The 22,670-nt window shown below is 38.4% G+C and overlaps 1 protein-coding gene across 1 annotated transcript in view; it reads left to right on the top strand.

The window, feature by feature from the left end:
* LOC109911342 (potassium voltage-gated channel subfamily A member 1-like) overlaps positions 1 to 15,014 on the top strand; it is a 35,121-nt gene extending 20,107 nt beyond the window's left edge. The window contains exon 2 of the mRNA XM_048610293.1: positions 14,140 to 15,014. The gene's annotated coding sequence lies outside the window, so the exon portion shown is untranslated. The remainder of the gene's footprint in view (positions 1 to 14,139) is intronic.
* The last annotated feature ends 7,656 nt before the right edge of the window (positions 15,015 to 22,670 follow it).

Here is a 22,670-nt window from a genome sequence, read left to right as displayed (position 1 = left end):
ATCTGCAAGATGCACGGCAGATATTCACCAAGTCTCCTTAGATGATACCTTCCAAAACCACAATAACCGCCATCTAAAGGGGAAAGGGCAGCAGAAATAGGACAACACCACCACCTACAAGTTCCCATCATGCCGCTCACCATCCTGACTTAGAAATATATCGCCATTCCTTCACTATCGCTGAGTTAAAATCCTGAAACCCTCTTTCTATTACCTCTAGGGGTATCCGTTCTTCCTGAAGACTGCAGTGGTTCAAGAAAGCAGCTCCTGCAATATCCTCAAAGCTTGATACCACTGCTTTATAAAGCACAGTTAAGATTGGGCAATAAAGACTGGGCTAGCTAATGACACCCAGATCCCATGAATGAATTTAGAAAAACAGATTTTTCAAAGTAAAATTTAAATTGAGAGGAAATGTAATTTGTCCCACACTTGTGAAGTGAAGCCAACTACTAACAAGCCACCATTTCCTATCATAGATAATACCCTAACATGAGCTCCAACTATCCACTTAAATTCTTAAGATGTTTTTAATGTCACTAACAAAACAAGTGGAAGAAATCTCCATTACAAGGGTTTAATGTTCTGCATATTTAATAAAATAACAGACAAAGTTTGTGATTTTAATTCACTGTTGAGTTGAAATCCACTAAAATAAAAATACCGATCATAAGACATAGCTGTAGTCGACATTGACACAATTCCAGAACCCTGCATTCCCAATAGGGAACCACAGTTCTCTGACCTGAGTTCCATGTAAGAGCAACTCCTGCCTGGGAGCCTGGGAGTTAGCCCTTGCTTTGGCATTTATTAATAAAATGGAAGTTACTAGGACTATTTATCTTTAAATGTGGTTCAGAATCTTCACGAAAAGGTGACAAAGTTCCCAGAAAACATAAAGTTCATAGATTGACCTAGCGATGTAAAATGAGTGAATACTTGTGTTTTTCTCTTCAAATGTCACATATCCCTCTAGGACATTGACAGAGATAATATTTGGAAATGAAATGATGTTTAATATTTGACCAGGTTAGTATTACAAACTTGAAACATAAATGATTGTCACTGAGGAAAAGTGGTTGATGCAGCTGAGTCTTGCTGCTGAGAGGAAACTTGTATTATTTGACTCAATAAAAATAATGCTCTACATATTGATTTTCAATCTGGAGTTAAATATAATGATGACTGTCCCTGGGGATGAAGCGCAGTATGAGAAAGGTTGTAGACAGGCAAAGTGATCTTCAATCGAACAAATAATCTACACAGAGAAGAAATGAAGGGCTTTAAGCTTAATCTTGGTGCTTTGCTTTGGAATGCAAATTTTAAAATAATCTTTCTCCTACTTGTAAACTATGAATAAAACTGAAGTAAAGTATTAGTAATTGCATGATTCTATGTTCTGATAAAGGGTTACAGACTTGAATGTTAACCTTACTTCAAATTTTCAAAAAGTCAGATGGGCTCCACAATTCTGATAGAATAATGCCAGAGCCCAGGGTTCAGAAATTCTGCCTGTGAAACTGGCTCCCACCACGTTTGTTGGTGAGTGGAATGGGGCAGAATGTATTTTACACATCCACAGTGCATGGAGGAAGCCATGTACTTATAGACTCATTGAGCCATACAGCACAGAAACTGACCCTACTGTTCAACTAGTCCATGCCGACCATGTTCTCAAACTAAACCAGTCCCACCTCCCTGCATTTAGCCCATAGTCCTCCTATTCCGTACTTATCCAAATGTCTTTTAAATGTTGTAATTGTACCTGCATCCACCACTTCCTCTGGCAGTTCATTCCACAAACAAATCACTCTCTGTGTAAAAAAGTTGCCCCTCATGTCCTTTTTAAAGCTTTCTCCTCTCACCTTAAAATTATGCTCTCTAGTTTTGAACTCACCCACCCTAAGGAAAAGACCCTTGATGTTCACCTTATCTATGCCCCTCAAGATTTTTAAACATCTATAGGGTCACCCCTCAATATTCTCCATTCTAATGAATGAAGTCCAGCCTATCCAGCTTATTTTTAAACCTCAAACGCTCCAGTCCCGGCAACAACCTGGTGAATCTTTTCTGAAGCCTGTCCAGTTTAATAATATCCTTCCTATAGCAGGGCTACCAGAACTGCACACAGTACTCCAGAAGAAGTCTCACCACATCCTGAACAACCTCATCATGATGTCCCAACTCCTACACTTAAAGGCCTGAGCAATGTATGCAAGGCATATTCTTAACCACCTTGTCTACCTGTCAATTGGAAGTAGTTTCTGTCATTTTCAAAACAGAACTTGTGATTTACGAATTGGAGGATCTAAGACTGGCAGAATTCTTTGGACATGTTAGATACTATTTTAAAGAGCTCAGATTCTCATTTGGAATTGTTAAGAGAAGAGATAAATGTGCACAAGAGGTGGATACAATCTGTGGAACTGTCAAGATATCATGTCACTTAAATTCCATGTCCTTCAAACTTTGAGATACAAGCAGCCTGCATTGAAAAGAAAGATCAATGTTTGCAACTTGTTTGGTGTTTGTTGACATAAACCTGAGGATTACATTGTAAGATTAGTGCTACTTGACTGCTTCCGCAACAGATGTTATCACTAAAGGAGCTTGCAACTTCACAGTTTGTTTGACAATTCAGAATGGTTACAAAGGGGTCAGCTATCTTAGATGTGGGGCTATGAGTATAAGTGTTCATTTATATGAGGGATAAAATACTTGAATACATTTAAATACATTCGAAAAGCTTTTATCAAATAGTTTTCTTTTAAATATGGAAGTCTGTAATAGACACTTGGAAATTTATTACATTTCAGCCTGCATCCTAAGGGCTGCATATGTGATCACCAGATGTGTTAACCTTGAAAGTGTAAGAACAAAGCACTGTGGATTGGGGGGTTGGCATACAGTTGGCATGAGTTGGCACTATGTTGGCACTGTAGGTATAAATGACCGTGAATCATCAACTGTGGAAGTTATGAGTATGTGGATAGAGGTACACAGGCTGACATGAAGCGTTGAGGACCCATGGTGTCTGATTTGTGTGAATTAAGTGACATGGATGGGGCATGGCTATGTTTGAAAGTGATAGAGTGTGACGGGTGTGGGCCAACAGGGTTTTCTTTATTTTGTTGACTTTATTATAACTGGAACAAGGTCCAAGAGCACCAAGGCGTGTCTTTTAACCAGCTACCCCCGAATTCAGCAGCTTTGAGACTGCCTCTGCATTGTTTCCAAGGGCAGTGGGTCCAACTCCATTTAAAGCCTGCCCCCATGATACAAAAATCTCATCGTCCAAGGAAGTTTCTCTCAAGTCCTGATGGAGAGTCAGAGTTTTCCTGACTCTGCGCACTTAGTCTCTTGTGTCCTCTCTGTTGCTTAACCTACTAAATATTGCCAACATTTTCTGTTTTTTTTTTAAATTCCTGGCATGTGGATTTTTTGCTTTGGTATTAGGATTCCACTATATTTTTAATTTGTCCCCTGGTTGTCTCATGTCAAGATGGTGATACTGTTTACACCAACTTGACTGAGCTTTTTTTTTGTTTGAATTGTGCTTTATTCAATTTTTGCACCGTATTAAAGTGACTGTTCACTCTTGCGTCTGATTCCAAATGATTCACCCTGTATCCCAAGGGAGTGGTGTTGTTCCTTGGTGAGATCACTGCACCAGGGTATCACCTTCGAACTATAATATTAAACTTCACTTTAATATTTTCATGAACTTATTAGATGTGGGCTTGTAAGAAAATAAGGTAGAGGTAAGAAAACAGTTTTTTTCTGCATGGAACTGTTCAAATTAATCTTTTCATTTTACTTCTAAAAATTAAGTTTTTGATTGTTGCTGAAGGAGAAGATATTTTTTAATTGAACCATGACTTTCCTAGATGAGGGTTATGTTTATGGAGCCTCATACTTGGAATGGTTTGATTACATAGAGTTTAGGAGGGAATGTGTAGTTGCACAATTGTGAAAGATTAAGTGGGGCAGATCTATAATGATAGAAAAAAAAGCTTCAGTATCTGAAGAAGTCTATTTAATCACAGCAACAGGAGAACATTGGAGCTGAGGAAGGTTCACTCCATTTTGGACAGGTGCTATTTTGTTGTGCAGATGGTTGAGTAAGAGCGTGGGATATAATTCACACATGGAAAACCTGAACTCGGCAGGGCAATTTGAAGCCAGTGCTGAGTTCAAACAGGAACTATTTTCGCCAGAATCTGTTTCCCATAGTGTGTGACTTATAACTATGAACAGTAGACATGAATGTTTGTAAAAAGTCAACAAGGGTCTGTGGACCTATCAAGAAGTCAAGCTATTTGATCCTCCGTTGTTTAAACTTTGAAAAAAAAAATCAGCCTGCTGAGACTGAGTAAGAAGAAAGTGCTGTATTTTCAATGGCTGTATGATGGCATGTTGTCCTTATTAGATTAGTACTGCTTGATTCCACATCTTCATCGCAATTCGGGGTGCATGTAAATTCAGTGTTTTGATTGACAGCTCCAAGGGATATTGGGGACTAGGTGGAATTAATGTGGGACTATGAATACAAATGTTTGTTTTTATAAGGCATTATAATTACTTGAAGAAAATTAATGTAGTGATTGAGCTTTTATTAGTGGGATTGTTTCATTTAATCCAGTGAAAATTAGTAACAGATGATTAGGACTATATTTCATCAGGCTGCTGAAGTCTGCCCCTGTTGGATAGTGGTTGAGTTGACATGGTGTGTTTAAGGGCAAAAGGTGGTAGATGGGGTCATGAGTTGCAGTAAATTGGCTTAGAGATGTAAGAAGCAATAGGCATGCATTGAAGGGGTCATGGATTGGCATATGTTGGCACTAAGCTGGCAAAGGGTCCAAAAGGAGCTGTGTTGAGTGAGGATAATGGGTTGTTATGTATTAACATTAAAGATGGTAGAAGGGTTATAAGGGGCCATGGGATGTGGATAGAGGGACGATATGAGGGGCATTGTAGGTTTGGTGGGGGAGCGTGGGGAGGCACATGTTGCCACTGATCGAGAATGTGGGGGTGGGGTGCCGAAGCAGTGTGACGGGAGACAGTTAATGGGCCTTACTGTTTTCCTTAGTCCCACAACATTGAGGTGGGCTTTTTAAACAGCAGTTTCTTTGAGTGTCTCTGCATAGCGTCCTGCAGCAGCACATCTGACTCCAGGAGGAGAGTGATCCTCAAGGTTACTTTTTGTGGAAACTGGGCAAATGTTAATCCTTTCCTCACCCTTAAAATTGTAATATTATAAACTATAAAAATGCTCAAATGAACGAAAATACTATTTTAATGAATTAATTTTGCTTCTGGACATTTATGCAAATTTACTACCAATGTATAATAATTGGACACGTGTACCTTGACTGCATTTGGAAGAAGCGGAATACATTTTTAACATTGAAAGGAGTGTGTGGTTTTAAGTTTGAAAGCAGCCTGTGAGCAATTAACTTTGGAAGGTTAACTCTGGAAGCAGTTTTGATTTTGGAGATAACTTCTCTGATTCACAGCAGGGAGTTATGTTCGAGGTGGTTGCAGTTTAGAGATACAGATACAGTGCCCTAGCACTGATTTCTCACCCACGTTCACTTTGAGTGCTGTTTCCCACTGGGCTGCTGGGTTAGTGAACTTAACTTACAAAGAAAAAAATAATTCATTTCCCTGTAGTAAAAAAAAACACATTTGACACGTTTGTTAACACATTTGACCAAAACTCCTTCATCGTCTTATAAAAACGAATAAAAACCCATGTTCTGCTCTAGATTCAAGAATGTTGGAAAACACACAAAAGTAAGAATGTGTGAAAAATTCAAAGTCATTGGATGGAATTCTATGCCCCCTTCCCCCACTTTTGGGAGCAGGCTGACCGGTGTGGCAGGAACCATTGTGCCTGTTGCCCGTCTGCCTCCATTGGTGTTTCACTGGAGCGGGTGGAGGGAGATGGAGATTCCCACACCAGTAACAAGGCTGCCAGGTGAAGCAGATATTGTTGCAGGCTGGGATCTCCCTCCCATTTCAGGTACCCTGTGCCACCCCAACCCACCCTTGCAGTTGGGTCATCCTCCCAGTTGGGGATAGCAGTTTTGACCTGAACAAGTTAATAACTGTTCAATCAACTTGGAATTTCCTGGCCAGGCATAGGCCAGCTCAGCACCAACTTTTGAGCTTGTGGCAGGGCCACCACCTCGTCCAATCAAATCCTGGCCTTTAGTGCGTGTGTCATTGTCATTGTGGCAGTGTCAAAGTGTGTGCATTTAGAAGAAGTGGAATACATTTTTAACATTGAAAGGAGTGTGTGGTTTTAAGTTTGAAAGCAGCCTGTGAACAATTAACCTTGGAAGAGTGTGTGTGTGTGTGTGTGTCTGTGTGTGTTTGTCTGTGTCAAAGTATTTCAATGTGCGTGTGTGTATGTGTATGTCTGTGTCAATGCGTGCTTGTATGTGTTTGTGTCTGTGTGCGTGTGTGTATGTCTGTGTCTGTGTCAATGTATTTCAATGTGCGTGTGTGTATGTGTATGCCTGTGTCAATGTTTGCGTGTATGTGTTTGTGTCAGTGTGTGTATGTGTGTGCGCGCACGCGCGCGTGTCATTATCAATGTATGTCAGTGTGCGTATGCCAGCAGACAGCACGAGTGGTGTGGGCAGCACAGTAATTAGCAAGAATTCAGTGAGATGTATGACTGGAATCTGTATCAGCTGTGAATGTACCACATTGATCTTCACAAACTACTTCATGAAGTTCTGCACCAGGGGAATTAAGTAATAATATGTCTCCTTTGACCCGAATCTGTCTGAATTCTGAACTAAATAAGGCCAATGGCATGTGTGACTCTGCATTTGGATGCTGAGTGAGAAAGCTGTGGTCGTAGGTTGCACATTTCAGAGCTGGGTTTTCAGCAGTAACTTCTTTGTGACCATCTCAGGGTCAGTTACTCCTATAACCTTTATCCTCTGAACGTTGATGATACTATGTGCTCATACCAAATGTTAAGCAAGTAATGAAAATAATGAATTGATTATTTAATCCATTTAATTTCTTATTTTAAGGCTAAAATAGTTTGATGTGCAGATAACAAAGTAACCCAGGTGACCTAACTTTGCGCAGTCCCACTTTCAGATAATGTCACAATGGCACGATTACTGTGAAATACTATAAAAAGAAAATGCCAGTTACGAGGTCATGTGATGTGGCACAAATAAAAATAAAACATTCTATAAATGACTGGCAGTGTGGTTTCAATGTTGTTCCATATTTATAGTTTCTTCCTGTGCACATTTGTTTTGCTAAGGAAAAGCTGTTTGCCAAAAGAGAGAAAAAAATCTTGTTTATATTCAGGACAGTTGCTAATGTGTCCCAGGACTGGTACACAATGTTACTGAGCTACACTTTAAGTGGAAAAACTAAAAAGCACAGTGTAACTGGCAGTATATGAATGCTTGGAGGGCTTGTTCTACATTTCTGTGCTGGCTATTTTTGTGTGGGTGTGTTAACTTGTTTATATAATTGGGCCTCAGGCTGAAAATCGTCTACAGCTTCATTATCATATATTAGCACATTTAGAATGAATTTAGTATTGACACTGACATAAATTCCCACGTGCTTTTAGCTGGGAACGTGCTGGGTATTATTTTTCCCATGACAAGAGGGGCCTTGGAGGCTACCACCTATTCTGAGTGACAGGAAGGCAACATTTAAAGGAAAAACAAAGGCAAAATACTGCTGGAAACCAAGGTAGAAAATGCTGGAAAATGCTCAGCCAGATAAGTACCACTGGAGACACAAAAACAGAGATAACATTTCTGGTCAATGACCTTTTGGCGAAATGGGATTGTGGGCAGGGATTAGAGTCAGAGACCTTCAACTTTTGAATGAATCAAACCAAAGTGCCGTCAGTTAATGTCATTTTTGCCATTTTCTTGGAGAAGTTTCCAACCATTTGTGCAATTTTGCGTGAGATTTGCACTAAAATGTATTTTCAAAGCTTTTTAATACTTTCCCAATTCAGTATTTGAAATTTTCATTGGTTGTATTACATTTTGCATTCTTTGGGAATCCCATTGTTTTAATTCATTTTGAAACCATTGAACTTAGCCTGTTTCTGAATGTTGATCCATGTTGACGCACAGAATCACACCTCCCCAGGGCTGATAAGAAGAAGTAGGGTTTCATCGGTTGTTCTTGACACAAATATGAAGAGACAATATGCAACCACCAGGATCATAATCCAGCTCACTACAGACTATGTAAATCAGTGATTCTAGTACTTAAGACAGTTTGTGCACAATACAATCCAGGCCATGAGAGTACTCCAGATCATCATAATCTGCTGAAAACTGCACAACTTTGCCACACATAGGATGATGACATGGTGCACATAGTAGAAGAGGCCAGCAGCTCACAGTCCACTGCAGGATAAGACAAAGTTGAGGAATTGAAAGATATTCCAGCTGAATGACCTATGTGGGAAGCTAAAGCCACTTGCCAGGTTTCCATAGTCAATGGTTCAGAGAGAACAAAGTGAGTAAAATGCCAAGATCTCAGTCACGGAGTTTGCAGTTAGTGACTTTGAGAAGACTGGCCCTTCATTGTAAAAAGTATTACGTTATGCCCCTTCACCTATCAGTCCTGTACTCACTGACATATATTGGCATCAAATTAAGCAATGTATTAATTTTAAAATTCTCATCCCTGCTTTCAAATTCTTTCATTTTGCCTCCCCCTGTCTCTGTAATCACTTCCAGACCCACAAGTCTCTGGTATATCTGCACTAATTTATTTATCGGCTTTTAAGGATTTCCAATTTTATTTGCTCCACCTTTGGCCTTAAAACTCTAGAATTCTGTCCCTACACCACTTCACCTAATTCTCTTTATGTAGTTCAGTGTCATATTTTGTTTTACGCCTCTCTTGTGAAGAAGATTAGGATATTTTGTTATGTAGAAGGTGCTATATAAATATGTTGTTGTTGTAAAACAGATTTGAAGAGAGTTTGGTTGGAAAGTTAAACATGGAGTGTAGGAGGTTGAGAGGTGACCTTATAGAAGTTTATAAGGTCATGAAGGGTACAGATACAGTTAATGGTAGGTGTCTTTTCTCTAGGATGGGGGATTTCAAGACGAGGGAGGCACATTTTTGAGGTGAGAGGAGAGAGATTCAAAAAAGAAATAGGGGCAAATTTTTTGTACAGAGTGTGGTCTATGTGTGGAATAAACTTCCTGAGGAGCCTACCTGACCTTATATCCATTAAAATGTTCATCTATTAATTGGCCATTTGGCTTATTGTCCTTCTTCTCCTGAAAGAACTCCCTAGTTCATGCTATTTCACTGCCCTTTCCACATAGCCTTTTAACTTTTTTCTTTTTCAGATATTCATCCACTTGCTTTTTAAAAACAATTATCAATTATCGATTCTGCTTTCGTCAGTATTTGTGATAGGGCAGTTCACATCAATGATAATCTGTAAGTAAGGAAACCCTGATCTTTCCCTTTGGACTTTTGCTGGTGCTGCTAAACTCATGCTTCTAGTTACTAACTAACAAACCAGTGGAAATAATTCTTTCAGATTTGCTTTATCAGAGTCTCTTATAATTATCAGTACCTGTATTATCTCTTCTTAACCTGCTTTGCTATAAAAGACCTCAGCTTCTCCAGTTAATCCTCATAACTAAATGGTATACTCTTTAGTATCAATTAGTGAAAATTCTCTGAATCCAATTCGTGACGTTTGCTAACATAAGACTCCAATTTCAGACACAATTAGAACTTCTACCTGATTGATGGTTGGTATTAGTTTGGACTGCCTATTAACCTTCTATCCTCATTATCCTTTTTAAAATGCATGGGAATATATTTTCCTTAGTTTATCATTTTGTTCTTCTAAAGATGTGTGTATCCAAATCTGCACTTTCCTTTGTTCCTCCAGTGTTTTCAAAAGTTTCACTATTTCATGTTCATTTCCTCCTTTTGGCTTTCCTCTCTCAACGTTTCGCTTTGAATTTCTTTGCATTACATTTCTTCTGATGTTTATCTGTCCAAACTAGTCATTTGTCTATGCCCTACTAAAGATATGTACATTTTCTTCATAGTTAATAATGCCTCTTATGTTTGTGCCATCTGAAAAATATTATTTGTACCCCATACCCAGGTGTCTAATGATGTTGAAGGGATAGCAGGTTCAAAAGCAGATTTCTTTCTCAGAGCATAATAATGGCTTTGAACGGTATTGACACAGATAAAGCCATTCTTGATGATGGTGAGAAATGGGACAAAACAATGTGGTTGAATTTGAAAGGAAAAAGATCAAAAGAGGAGAAGATAATCAGTTGGAGTTGAGAGGGTTCAGGTGAGTCTCAGGACAGAAAGAGTTTTGTGAGAAATGAAAGACTGGTCTCTCCAATTAGGAAATACTGTTGGGAACTGTGGTCTGTGGCACCTGGAAAGTGGCTTGTCAGCTGGAGGGCAAGGAAATACATTTCAACGTACAAAAACTGCTCCTCGTGGTAGGGACAGAAGCATACCGAACATCCCTGGTGGATGAAGAGCCACCACAGTGTGGAGCTGGAGAAACACAGCAGGCCAGGCAGCATCAGAGGAGCAGGAAAGTTGATGTTTTGGGTCATGACCCTTCTTCAGAAAAGGAAAGTTAACATTTTGGGTTGGGACCCTTCTTCAGAAAGGGTCCCGACCGGAAACGTCAACTTTCCTGCTCCCATGATGCTGCTTGATCTGCTGTGTTCCTCCAGCTCCACACTGTATTATCTCTGACTCAAGCATTGGCAATTCTTACTATCTCTGGTGGATGAAGACTTGTTGTTAGAACGGACAACACTGCAGTATTGCAAGCCTGTAAGATGTAACCAAGGCATAAAAGAACTGGACTGATGGAAAGCCTAATTAATCAAGTTCTGTAAAAGAATTATTAAATTTCCTCAATGAGTTATTTCTAGCAGCACAATGTTTACTCCTATTTGTATAAATTTAGCTTTTAGCGACCTTGTGAATTCTACCAATGCACTTTCATTTTACAAGCTGCAGAAATGGCTCATTCCACTGGAATTATGTTCCACATGTCCGGCTGACTGTGTCCCTAAATTTGGTATCTGAAACCATGAGCTTGGAGGAGTACTGCACTGCCCCCTAATAGGGAGGTTGAAGTGACAAATGAATCTGAAACAGGAACGCAGCTATAGAACTGAAAGAACCACTGCTTCTATGCTCTTTCCAGCCTTAAGACTTTCTAGTGGCTGGTGGAGAGACAAGGCAAATGATCTCCAATAAACAAATCTACCATGATCTTTAGTAAAAGGCCAGATACTTCCTTGCTTGATCCTCAGTGCCAGCATGTATTTACACTCTGTAGATGTGCATAATGCAGCTAACATTGCACTGAGCACTATTCATTCATTGCTTTCCGATGGAAGGGTTCTCTAGAGTGGTTAAACAGGGCATTCCTATTGCCCACACTTATTGAAGCAGCATTTCCTCAGTTGCTTCCATAAATTAGAGCGTTCTCCTTGACATCATACTTTCAAACACATTTTTGTATTTTTTTTTAGATGTTTGCGTGCTAACAATTTAATAAGTAAATTGCACTCAGAGTGCATGTTCTTCTGTAGTAAGACTATCCATAGTATATATTCAAATGTCTTTAACACAATGTACGTTCTTTTTATGGGTCAGAAGTAAAGGTGTAACTGTAACTGTGTTGGACATATTTACCTATTTAATTTGTGTAATGATGGTGGACAGCTTTACTTTGGGTTTCTTATTTTAGTATAAGGTACTGGTCGAAACTTCTACCTTGGTTTAAGATTGTTAGTGCAGCACCTGCCCTTAATCGAAGTGCTTATTATGTGACTTAAGATATTGGTGATGCACCTCACCTTGATTTAAGGTGCTGGCTGGCAATCTTTTGATGATTTCTCCAGGTCTGGGGCTGGACTTCGAGTGTATAACCATCTCCCAGCAAGCATTCATCATTGCCTTCATGTTGGAACAGTGCACTGAATTGGCTAAAAGAGCACTTCTATTTTTCCTGCTGCAACATTCCTTTGTCTGGATCTATCAAGTTGTAGAACCTTAATCTGGCAACAGTAATAAAAAAGACCCTTTAAATGGGCTGCAGCCCTGTTTTCGGTACTGAACTTTTGACATTCTACCTGGCAATCAGCAGTTAATATTCACTATCAGGGAATCACTGTGGAGATGTGAAGAGACAAGAGACCACTGCCTACTGCAGAATTCATCACGTACAACTGGGTGTGAGAACAAGTGTTACTGTTCCTGCTGTCAGTACAATTAATGTTAACTTCTCTATTATATCTGAAAGATGGAAGAAATTCATAATGTACCCTGTGTTTGATTCCATTTCAAATGCTGCATGCTGTATTGTGAGGTATGCCAGGATATATAGTAAATTAAACTGCATACATTGATAACAGTTTTATAAAAATAATAGAGACCCTAATCACGTTTTCTGTTGTTTGTACAAAAGAAAATACACAGCAGCTTCAGGCAAGAGTAGATACCTGGTTAACTGCAAAGATCCAGCAATCACTCTTCAAAATGTATCACTCCACTGTTAAACAGCTTGCTCTCTGTCTGACCATTCAGACACATCGAATGAAGTGAAAAGTTCATTCCTTCAGTGTAGATATGAACTAAACATACCACAGAAAGTTAGGGTTTGCCCTGCAGTTGAAATATCTTCTTTAAATATGCAACGAGCATCAATTACTTACAAGCACATTCACTGGTATTGAAAATAAACAATTACAAATGTGAAAGCTCATTCCTTTAGCTTTCCATTCTGGGAAATTTGAAACTAAAACTGTCAGATTATTCTTCCTTTATTGTTCTGTCTTTTTTTGTCTTATGAGAAAATTTCATTGCATTTGTTTTTCCAGTAAATACATCAACAAATTCCTATTCACTGCTACTGACAATCAGTCTGTTTAGACACAATGCTAAGATAAAAGCCAACATAAACTAAACTTTCCAAAATAATTCATGTCCTATTGTATGCTGCTGGAAAGTTAAAGCTCTGGAAGGTTTCTGACTTTCAGAGGAGAACATTACAGTTGGTGTAGTAGGATGGCCATGGGTAGCTTTGGGCCTAAGAGGCTGCTTTGGACTCTACCTCATTGACATGGCTAATGTCAGGCTGGAATGGCTGGCCAACACTTAGCAGTAAGGACACTTGAGAGTGGCAATGGTAAGTGGACACATGCTGCTGTTCTGAGAGAAGACAGCAAGTTCATGCTCCAAAGCCATTACTACTCCAACAGGGTGCTGCAGCAATTCCAGCAGTCTTTTGGAAAATAGATTGACACACTGCAAGTCTCTTTTACCACTGCTATCAGGAGCTGTAATGGCACAGTCTGAGCTGGCTTTGCAGCATGCTAAGGTCGCATTACAGAATTCTGAAATTTCATTGCAGCATCCAGATGTCAGGTGCCTTCTGTTTATCCTGGAATAGTGTAAACATTAGTTATAGACCTTCCATCATGGCTGGGTCCAAAAGCATGCTAATGATATTGGGCACTATCTGAGTTCTGAAGGAAAGCCATTTTGGACTCAAATCTTAACTGTGTCTCTCTCCACAGATGCTGCCAGACCTGCTGAATTTTTCCAGCACTTTGTCTTATTTCAGATCTCCAGCAACCATAATATTTTGCTTTTGTTAGCATGCTGTTAACTATTGGGCGCCACTTACATACCGGGAAAGCATGGGCTCTATGATGTGTGCCAGACCTGTGCTAAGTAGGTGTTTGACTCCTCCTGTATGTAACATGACATAGATTTTTGTGGGTCTGCCAATGTAATTCACTGTGCATATCCAGCAGTCCTCTGCTGTAGCCCAAATGAAAGTACTGCCCAGGTGCAGGCCACTCCTGTCAACTGTCTCATCACAGAGTTCAGATTCTGCCTCTAAACTATTCTGTAAATTGCAGGCAATGTCAGTGTCTGGGTGACAGCGAATGTGACAGTGATGGTGTTTCTTTACCATCCTAGTCCTCCAGCTCTTTCAGCCTCTGCTCTTCCATCATGGGTTCACATTATTCTGACTCGTGTTGTTACAATGTGGTGTTACTATTCAGTCATTCAGTTCATGTGTTCTGCTCTGGTTTACAGGAAACTGGAACAGAGGTTCTGGCTGCATAATGACCCCTTCTACGCACCAGCTGACCAAATTGATGCCTACTGCTTGATCCAAAAGAAATAAATAATTCGGAATCATTGTGTGCCAACTTGTTGGGAAAAGCCAGAAGGCCAACAATAGAATTGGAAGAAAAACACAGGTACCTAAACATACTGGAAAGAGAGGATTCCACGCACACTGTATCTGATACTGTCTCACAACAGAACTCATTCAGTTGCTTGTATTCATTCACTTCTCTAAATGTATACAAACAGATTTTCATGACATTTTATTTTCCGTTTTACCTTTTAAGGATTATTTCCTACCTTTCACTTACCACAAAATGTAGAAGACTTATACATTATAAGGAAATAATTTCAAACTTATATGGAGGCCCTTACTGTACTGATCACACAATGTGCTTATTATCTATTAGTTAACCCAGTGGAAATACTTTATTTTAGGGGAAACAGCTATTCTTCTAACAATTAAAGAGTAACATAAGGGGGTCTGTCTATCATTTGTAGACAGTAAACACTGTCCTGAAACTACGGGCTTAATGTTGGAGGTGAATTGTTCAAATATCTATTTTTGTATATATTCTATATGTTTTATATCAAATAATTAAGTTTCTAGTGATATATTGATTTTAAAAATTAAAGCGTTTTATTTTGCCTGTACTCAAATTTTAATTTCTTTTGGAGATCTGTTTAGGATGATGATGGTAAATGATCCAGCAATTGCATTTTTATCATAATCTGATTTATTGGTAAGGATAATTTGTTGCATCTTGTTCTCAAGTTGCCAATGCACTTGTGTCAAATCATTGTATCACTGTAATTAAAAACATCTACCTCAGTTTGATGTATTCACTCATCTTTCTTTTATTTAAATGCCAATATACTTTTGACATAATTATTATATGTTATCACATGGGCAAAGGGTTTGGGAAACTGTAGAGATATCTTAACATCTACTTCTCAGGGGTCCATGATTACAACTATATATTCCAGAAAATAGTTAACCAAATTGTTATAAAAAGCAAATCACAGGCAAGAGATCATGATCTCAAGACAAACACTGCATACATAAAAGAACAAGCTTAGAAGAGAGTTTTCAAGCAAAGTTATCAGAATGATGGGTGGTGACCAATGCTAATTTAATTAAAGTATTCACTTAAAGAATTACAGAGACAAAGCAGGAAAATGAGATTTTGTAAAATAATCTCCAGGAAGAACCTAAATTCAATACAGGAAAGAAGGGCAATCTGTCTCAAAATTTCTGTTTCTCTGTTACTGTATGATAACATGTAATAACACTTTTATTTTATTCCCACCATTTTTCAATTTTTGCTTTGCCACAGATGGTCTTGAAATGGATAATTTGCAATACAGACATTTTGAGTGGTCTTCAAGATGACTGACTGTATTAATACACAACTATACATTCTTACACCTGCAATAGTAACATCGATGTATAACTTTTACCTTTTGGGGTTCAAAATTGCTATTCATTTTGATTCCAGATAAATTGTCTGCATTTTGAGCAATACTGTTTAGAAATGATCCAATGCAGGTCAGATACTGGACAGGAGATTTTTCATGACTGCCTGACAGGAGGCCCAGTCAATTCTGTGTGCCAGGTCTCACGAGTATAAAGGTGAAGAGCTACAGGCAGAAATGAAGTTTCCTGGGGTAAACCTCTAACTCCAGATTGCCACAATACCAAGCAGTCCAGCTGGAAGAAGGTAGTTTTAGGGTGGGGAGCGGTCCTTTGATTGCATGGGTGTGAGAAACCAGAATGGTAGTGGCCCAGACTGGGTTTTTTCTCCCTGAATTGGGAGGGGAAGAAATCTGGCTCTTCCCAGCAGAACAAAAATAAAACAATAATACCCTGTTGGTTTCTCTTATGCTCAGACACCAGCTGAAATGGGGTGGAGTCAGTCAACTCTGGGTTGGGGGGCATCAATAAAATCCCAACATAAGCATCTAAGTAGAGCTGCTTGCCTGCTCCAGATAGCACTGAGCACCTTTTTCAGGGGACCTTGCCAAAATAGGTATGTCAGGGAGTCAGCAGAAATGTTCAATAAGCTCTACCATTTGATTCCAGGATACTACTCCCCTGGTTCCTCCTGGTGATCTCAAAATTCAGCTCTAGAAATATGACTTTACAAGAAAAAAGGTTAACTTATCTTACTTCGTCTGCATCAAGTTGCTGAAACAATAATTAATGACATTATTCAGTTTGATAAATTTTCATCATTAGTAAAGCAAATCTTGAATTCTAGCCTTGATCTCATGCCAGTATCATTTTGATTTGGAAAATAAGATGTAAATTGGTTCAACATGAGAAGCATTCACTCTTTTCAGTTAATCAATGTCAAAAAATTGACACAAATGTGAACAGAGCATCAATGAGGCTGTTTCTGTCAGATCTAACCATTTTGTAAAAATGCTACTTCCTTCATCTATGTTTACCTACTCTTGCCCCTTTCAATTTTCTTTTCACTTGTACCCTTTTCTGATGACTCTAATTCATACTGGGATGTACTTTCGTAGATGTTGGCTCTCACTGGGACGCAATTCCACAACCATTAGTTTTGACTGGAAGAACAGTTCCAAGTGCATTGAATATCACTGAAGAACATGTCCCATATGATTGAATACTGTGGGAATATGGTTAATCAACTACTCAGTCCCACCAGGTTACTGTTCCACGTAATAAAACCAGAAAGTGCAGCAGAAACCCAGCATTCTGGCGGCAATTATGAAGAGAAAAATGAACTCAAAATTTTAGCCTGTTGTTTTCTGTACAGACGCCGTCAAACGTGCTGAATTTCTACAGCATTTTCTGTTTTTATTTCAGATCTCCAGCATCTGCAGTATTTTGCAGTTATTTGATTGTATAGTTCCATATATGCTGATTTGGGTTAGAATCTATTTATATGGATGGGGATCCATATTTGAGTATAGTTCCACAGGTGTTAATTTGCACCTGGGCACCCTTTCATAGACATTCTAGAGTAAAGTTTCACAGGTAATGGATCCTGCTATGGGCGCATGTGTACAGGCACTGGCTTCTGCCAGAGTACAGTTTCACTGGAGCTCATTCATTCCACAAATGGAACTCACGCTTGAATGCATCTCATTTTCCATTTGCCGGTTCCCGTCCCCTCAGAGTTGCCCAGCTCTTTCGTCAACTGAGAACTTCAACAATGAGCAGTGGCACTATTGACCTCAATACTGATCCCTATAATGTCCACACAAACATTGTTAAGAATGAAGAGGAACCTGCCTGATGTTCACTTTACCAAGCCCAGTGAGAATAAGGAAAAAGCTCTATGGCCACTTCAACTAAGGTCCCCACATTCACAACAAACGATGATTAAACTTTAAACATCAAAAATATTAGAATTAGCATTGAAAGAGCAGTTAGTGTATCATGTCATAACTCCATTTTTTAGGGATTAAACCTTGGTGATCTTTGTGACTCAGTTCCATCTTTGTGACTCAGTTCTGCCTTTGACCCATAATCAATCGGGAGGAGTGAGGTCTGTTATCTTAGGTCAAAAAAAACAGTGAACATCAGATGTGTCACTTAACCTAAAAAGGAGAAAGCAAAAAGACATTTTAAAACATTGAAACAAAATTACTGAGCATGATTGATTACATAACGTAAATTAGTCCTTCAGGTGTTATGAAAGTATGGAATTGTAATCTGCACCAGCTTCCCTATAATTGTGAGGCTTAAGATTTATTGCATTCTAATAAAGAAAATAAGAACAAACAACAGATTATTTGAAAAACTTAAATATATAATTAAATAATTATTAATTATTCATTTGCTAATCCAATAAATATATATGGGATGAACGAAACCTCCAATTTTTTTTTTGTTATGAGGGCTAGTATCAGACACTCAAATAAGACTTGTCTGTAAGCTGTGAAAATCTTCATGGTCCCAACAATGCAGCAGAGGGAGCAGATGAGCAAGATGAACCTAATTTTTCATCTGATTTTCTCCTGCACTTAGGGATGTACCTCCTCTCCCTTCCCAGATTCCCTTAACATTGACAGTTCATTGTGCACAAATTTTTCACAGGTCTTGCTTTTTTTTTGGTGTTTTTGATATTTTTGAGTTGAGGACTTCGCAGAAAAAAAGCAATGAGATAAACTTAGCAGGCATGGAACATACTGAAACAGGATACATAAACTGGAAAATAAACGTTCTAAATACAAAAACTAACAGCTAGTTAAGGAAGAGATGCTTGTACTTTCCAAATGCAGAAATGATCCAGTCAATGGCCAATAGATTGATCATGATAGAAACAGTTATCAACCACAGTCAAAACATTGCTACACAGCCTTGGTAACAATGTGGTACCATGTAGTGCAGTTCTGAGATATGCTGGCTTTTTTTGTTCTCCCACATTGTGCACTTGTCTACCACACACCATTGAAGTGATTGAAGTGATTTTGACTTTGTGTGAAATAGATGTTAGCAAATTAGCAGTGAGTTTTCCATCTCTTCGTTTTTTTTTAATTTCCCTTGGCTTCAAATAAAATGTAAAAAGGGTTGAGACTCAGTACCATCCACTTTACAAAATCACACAAAGTCAGCATTGATCCCAATTAATGTGCATTACTGGCCTGGTTTCTTTCCCAATTTCTCTTCTGATCTCTCGTCATGATTGGGAATGCTTATCTTTTGATTACGTACAGACACAAACTTAACTCTGACCATTCTGGCATATATTGTACATATGTTGCAAAACACTGATATTTGTTCATTGATTCATACTCCATCATAACAATGAAACTATAACATGTTTCTCTCCCTTGAATATATATATATCTGTTAGGCAATCTCCAGTCTACTGATGCAAGTTTCTTATTTAAAGAACTTTGAAAAAAATTAGAATCATTACTATGTCTGACTTCTTGAAACAGTCTATACCAGTTAATCTCACTTCATTTGTTGATAAACTACTAAGTCATTAATGCAAGATAAAATTACTAAATATTTGATGAGAATCAAATTAATCACCACATAGTTCTGAATTTTAGGTCTTGCTTTGCCAACCATGAAATTAGCTCAAGTAGCCTAACCAATATTGGCCCACCAATCTTGATGAAATAAGACGGGTGAGTTGCAGGCACCAGGTGGTGAAGCAAATACACTATTCTCAGGTCAGTTGTTAAAAGAAAAGGGAATGTGATTGGGAAGGGGCAACTGAGAAGAGATATTTTGAACTGGTATAGACTTTTCTTCAGTCATATTTGGAGAGTTGCATAGCATTCTTGGCACTGCATTATGGAAGGAGTTAAAAAATCAACTGGGAAATAGATTTGCTTGAATATTACCAAGGATTAAGTGTTATTGGTGGGAAGGAAGATATGAGAATTAGTACTTATTTTCACAAGTGTTGAGAACATTTAAAGTTGACTTGTTGAGTGTTCAAAATTAATTGTTATGATAGAATAAATGGGTGATAGATTGTACTTACTAGTCAGCAATAGTAAAAAGAAGGTGCACATTTCACTTAATTACAATAAAATTTCAAAGCAATGTTTCATCAAATACCTTCAATATGAACATTATTAAAATGTGTAATTCTCTGCCAGTTCAAAAATGTATTCATATATATTTCAAAAGGTAATGTGATTGTTTCTTGAAAAAAAGAGAAATATTAACCATTTGAGGAGTGACCAGAAGAATGAGATTAATTGAATTGGCTCATGTGGATAGAAGCAATGTTGCATAACGTGATGGGTTGCATGACTTGTTTCAAATCCAAGATGAGATGCACAGGCAAACTCCATAAAATCAACAAGGTATGACTGACTCAAAATGCTATCTTGGGACATGAACATCACTTGCAAGGCTGACACTTTTTACTCATTCCTAATTGCTTTTCCTAAATTACCTTTGAGAAGGTGGCATCGAGGCTCCTTGAATACCTGCAGGTCATGTGGTGAAAAATACATTTTTTTCAGAAGTTACATTTATGTTTATGCAACAGTGATGATCACATTCTATTGCAATTAAATACGGTAAATTTTTAATTAATGTGGCCTTGCCAGTATTGCCCATATTCCAAACATAAATAATTAAAAGTAAATTATTCCTGGGAATGTTTCTGTAAGGTTTTAAGAGTTGCAGAGAGTTCTTTTACCGACTGGGAACTCCAATGGTCATGAAATAAAATCCAACACAAGCATGATGTGACATTGAATTCCTTAATCGGAAGGCTGAAAAATTACACTGAAAGTTGCTTTATTGTTAGAAAAATCCACTGGTCCATGAATGCCCTTAGGGGAAGCTGACCCATTACCCTGACCCAAGCTATACATGGAGTCATATATTCATACAGCACAAAAACAGACCTTTCTGTCCAACCAGTCCATGTTGAACATAATCCCAAACTAAACTAATCCACCTGCTTGCTGCTGGTCCATATCCCTCCAAACCTTTCCTATTCATGTACTTATCCAAATGTCTAATAAACGTTGTAATTGTACCCACATCCACCATTTCCTCAGGCAGTTCATTCCACATGCGAACTACCCTGTGTGTAAAACATTTGCCCCTCATGTCTTTTTAAATCTCTCTCCTCTCACTTTAAAAATGTGCCCCCTAGTCTTGAAATCCCCCAACCTAAGGAAAAGACACCTACCATTAACCCTATCTGTACCCTTCATGATTTTATAACCTTCTATAACATCACCTCTCAACCTCCTATGCTCCAGTGAAAAAAGATCCCAGTCTATCCAACCTTTTCTCATAACTCAAACCTTCCAGACCAGCAACACCCTGGTAAATCTCTTCTGAACCCTATCCAGCATAATATTATCCTTCCTATAACTGGGTGACCAGAACTGGACACAGTATTCCAGAAGATGCCTAAACAATGTCCTGTACAACCTCAACATGACTTTCCAACTTCTATACTCACAAGGACCAAGCAATGAAGGCAAGTGTGCTAAACGTCTTTTTAATCACCCTGTCTGTATATCTCCAACCCCAGACTACACAGTTGACTGTTAATGCTGCTTGAAGAAGACTTGAACCTATTCAGTTGTAAGCAAAGCAACTGGACCCATACAATACAAACCTTGCTGGAAATTACCCAGACTCTGAGAACAAAATTTAAAAAAAATGAACAACTATGAACACAGTTTGTATTTCTTGTCATTCCCTGATTGTGCTACATTATTTTAGGGGTTTATTATGAATTAACAAGCTCATTTCCCATATTTTAGTATATAGAACATGAGTAAAATGATCACACAATTGCAGAAGTCGAGTGATGCAGAAGGAGGCCATTCAGCCCATCATCACTGAGCATCAATCTCCATTCCTTTCCCCATACCCTTGCACATTATGTTTAACCAAATAATCATCCAATAACCTCTTGGTTGAACTTGCCTCTACCAAACATGCAGGCAGTACATTCCACAGCCTAACTACTGGCTGAGTGAAAAAGATTTTTTCTCATATCACCCTTGCTTCTTTTTCAATCAATGCCATCTCATTCTTTTCCATTTTACAAGTGAGAACAATTTCTCCCTATGTACTCTATCCAGCCCACACATGATTCTGAAAACCTCTATCACATTTCTCCTTAACCTCCATCTCTCCAAGGAGAACAGTCCCAGTGTCTTCAATTTATCCTCATAATGGAAGTTTCTCATCCCTGGTATGATTATTGTAAACTGCTTCTACACTGTCTCCAATGCGTTCACATCCTTTCTGCAATGTGGCACCCAAAACTGTATGCAATTCTCCAGGTGAGGTCTAACATGTGTCTTGTACAAGTTCAACATCACAAGCCAAGGAATGATAAATAATTTAATACAGGTAATTTCACACATGCATTTAGATCTTTGGTTAAGCCCATCCTGTAGTACTGCAGCATAAGAAGTGTATGTACGTATCTTAAAAGATTGATAAGATGACAAAAGTATGCTATAATTTGTCAGTCAAATCCATTTTAGGACTGGCCATTCTTTCTATTGAAGAGTGGTCAAGGTCTGAAAGTTTGATACAATACTTCCTAAAAGACTATCAATACAGCTGACTTTCTAAACATGTCAGGTATTCTATTCTGGCAGAAGTTTTTAACATATCTAGGAATCACATTATTTAGATCAAGAAGAAAGACATTCCATTCATATTTCCTATACCCAGTATTGTCTCAACAGGAACTATTTGGGGGACGTTGTTACTTCTGTGCTGGATACTTTCCTTTCATTTAAATTAAGTCAACTAATTCTCAGATGATGAGCATAGCAGTAAAAACCCAGCAAGTACTCTAATCCCATTTCCAAGTCCTTTTTCTATATACTTTTAGATATAATTTTTCAGATATTTATTGAATCTTTCAGTGTGTGCCTCATTTGTTATTTTAACAAAGTGTGCCAAATTTAGATAAGCATCTGTGCACATGTAACCCAATCCTGTATACGAAAGTTTTCTTTTAACTTCCTGTTTGTTCTTCCAGTCAATGATTTAATTTTGATCC

This window comes from Rhincodon typus, chromosome 22 (assembly GCF_021869965.1).
Source record: "Rhincodon typus isolate 14 chromosome 22, sRhiTyp1.1, whole genome shotgun sequence".
In the NCBI taxonomy this organism is placed as follows: domain Eukaryota; kingdom Metazoa; phylum Chordata; class Chondrichthyes; order Orectolobiformes; family Rhincodontidae; genus Rhincodon; species Rhincodon typus.
Note: the sequence above shows the minus strand (reverse complement) of the source record. Positions and strands in the feature narration are given on the sequence as shown.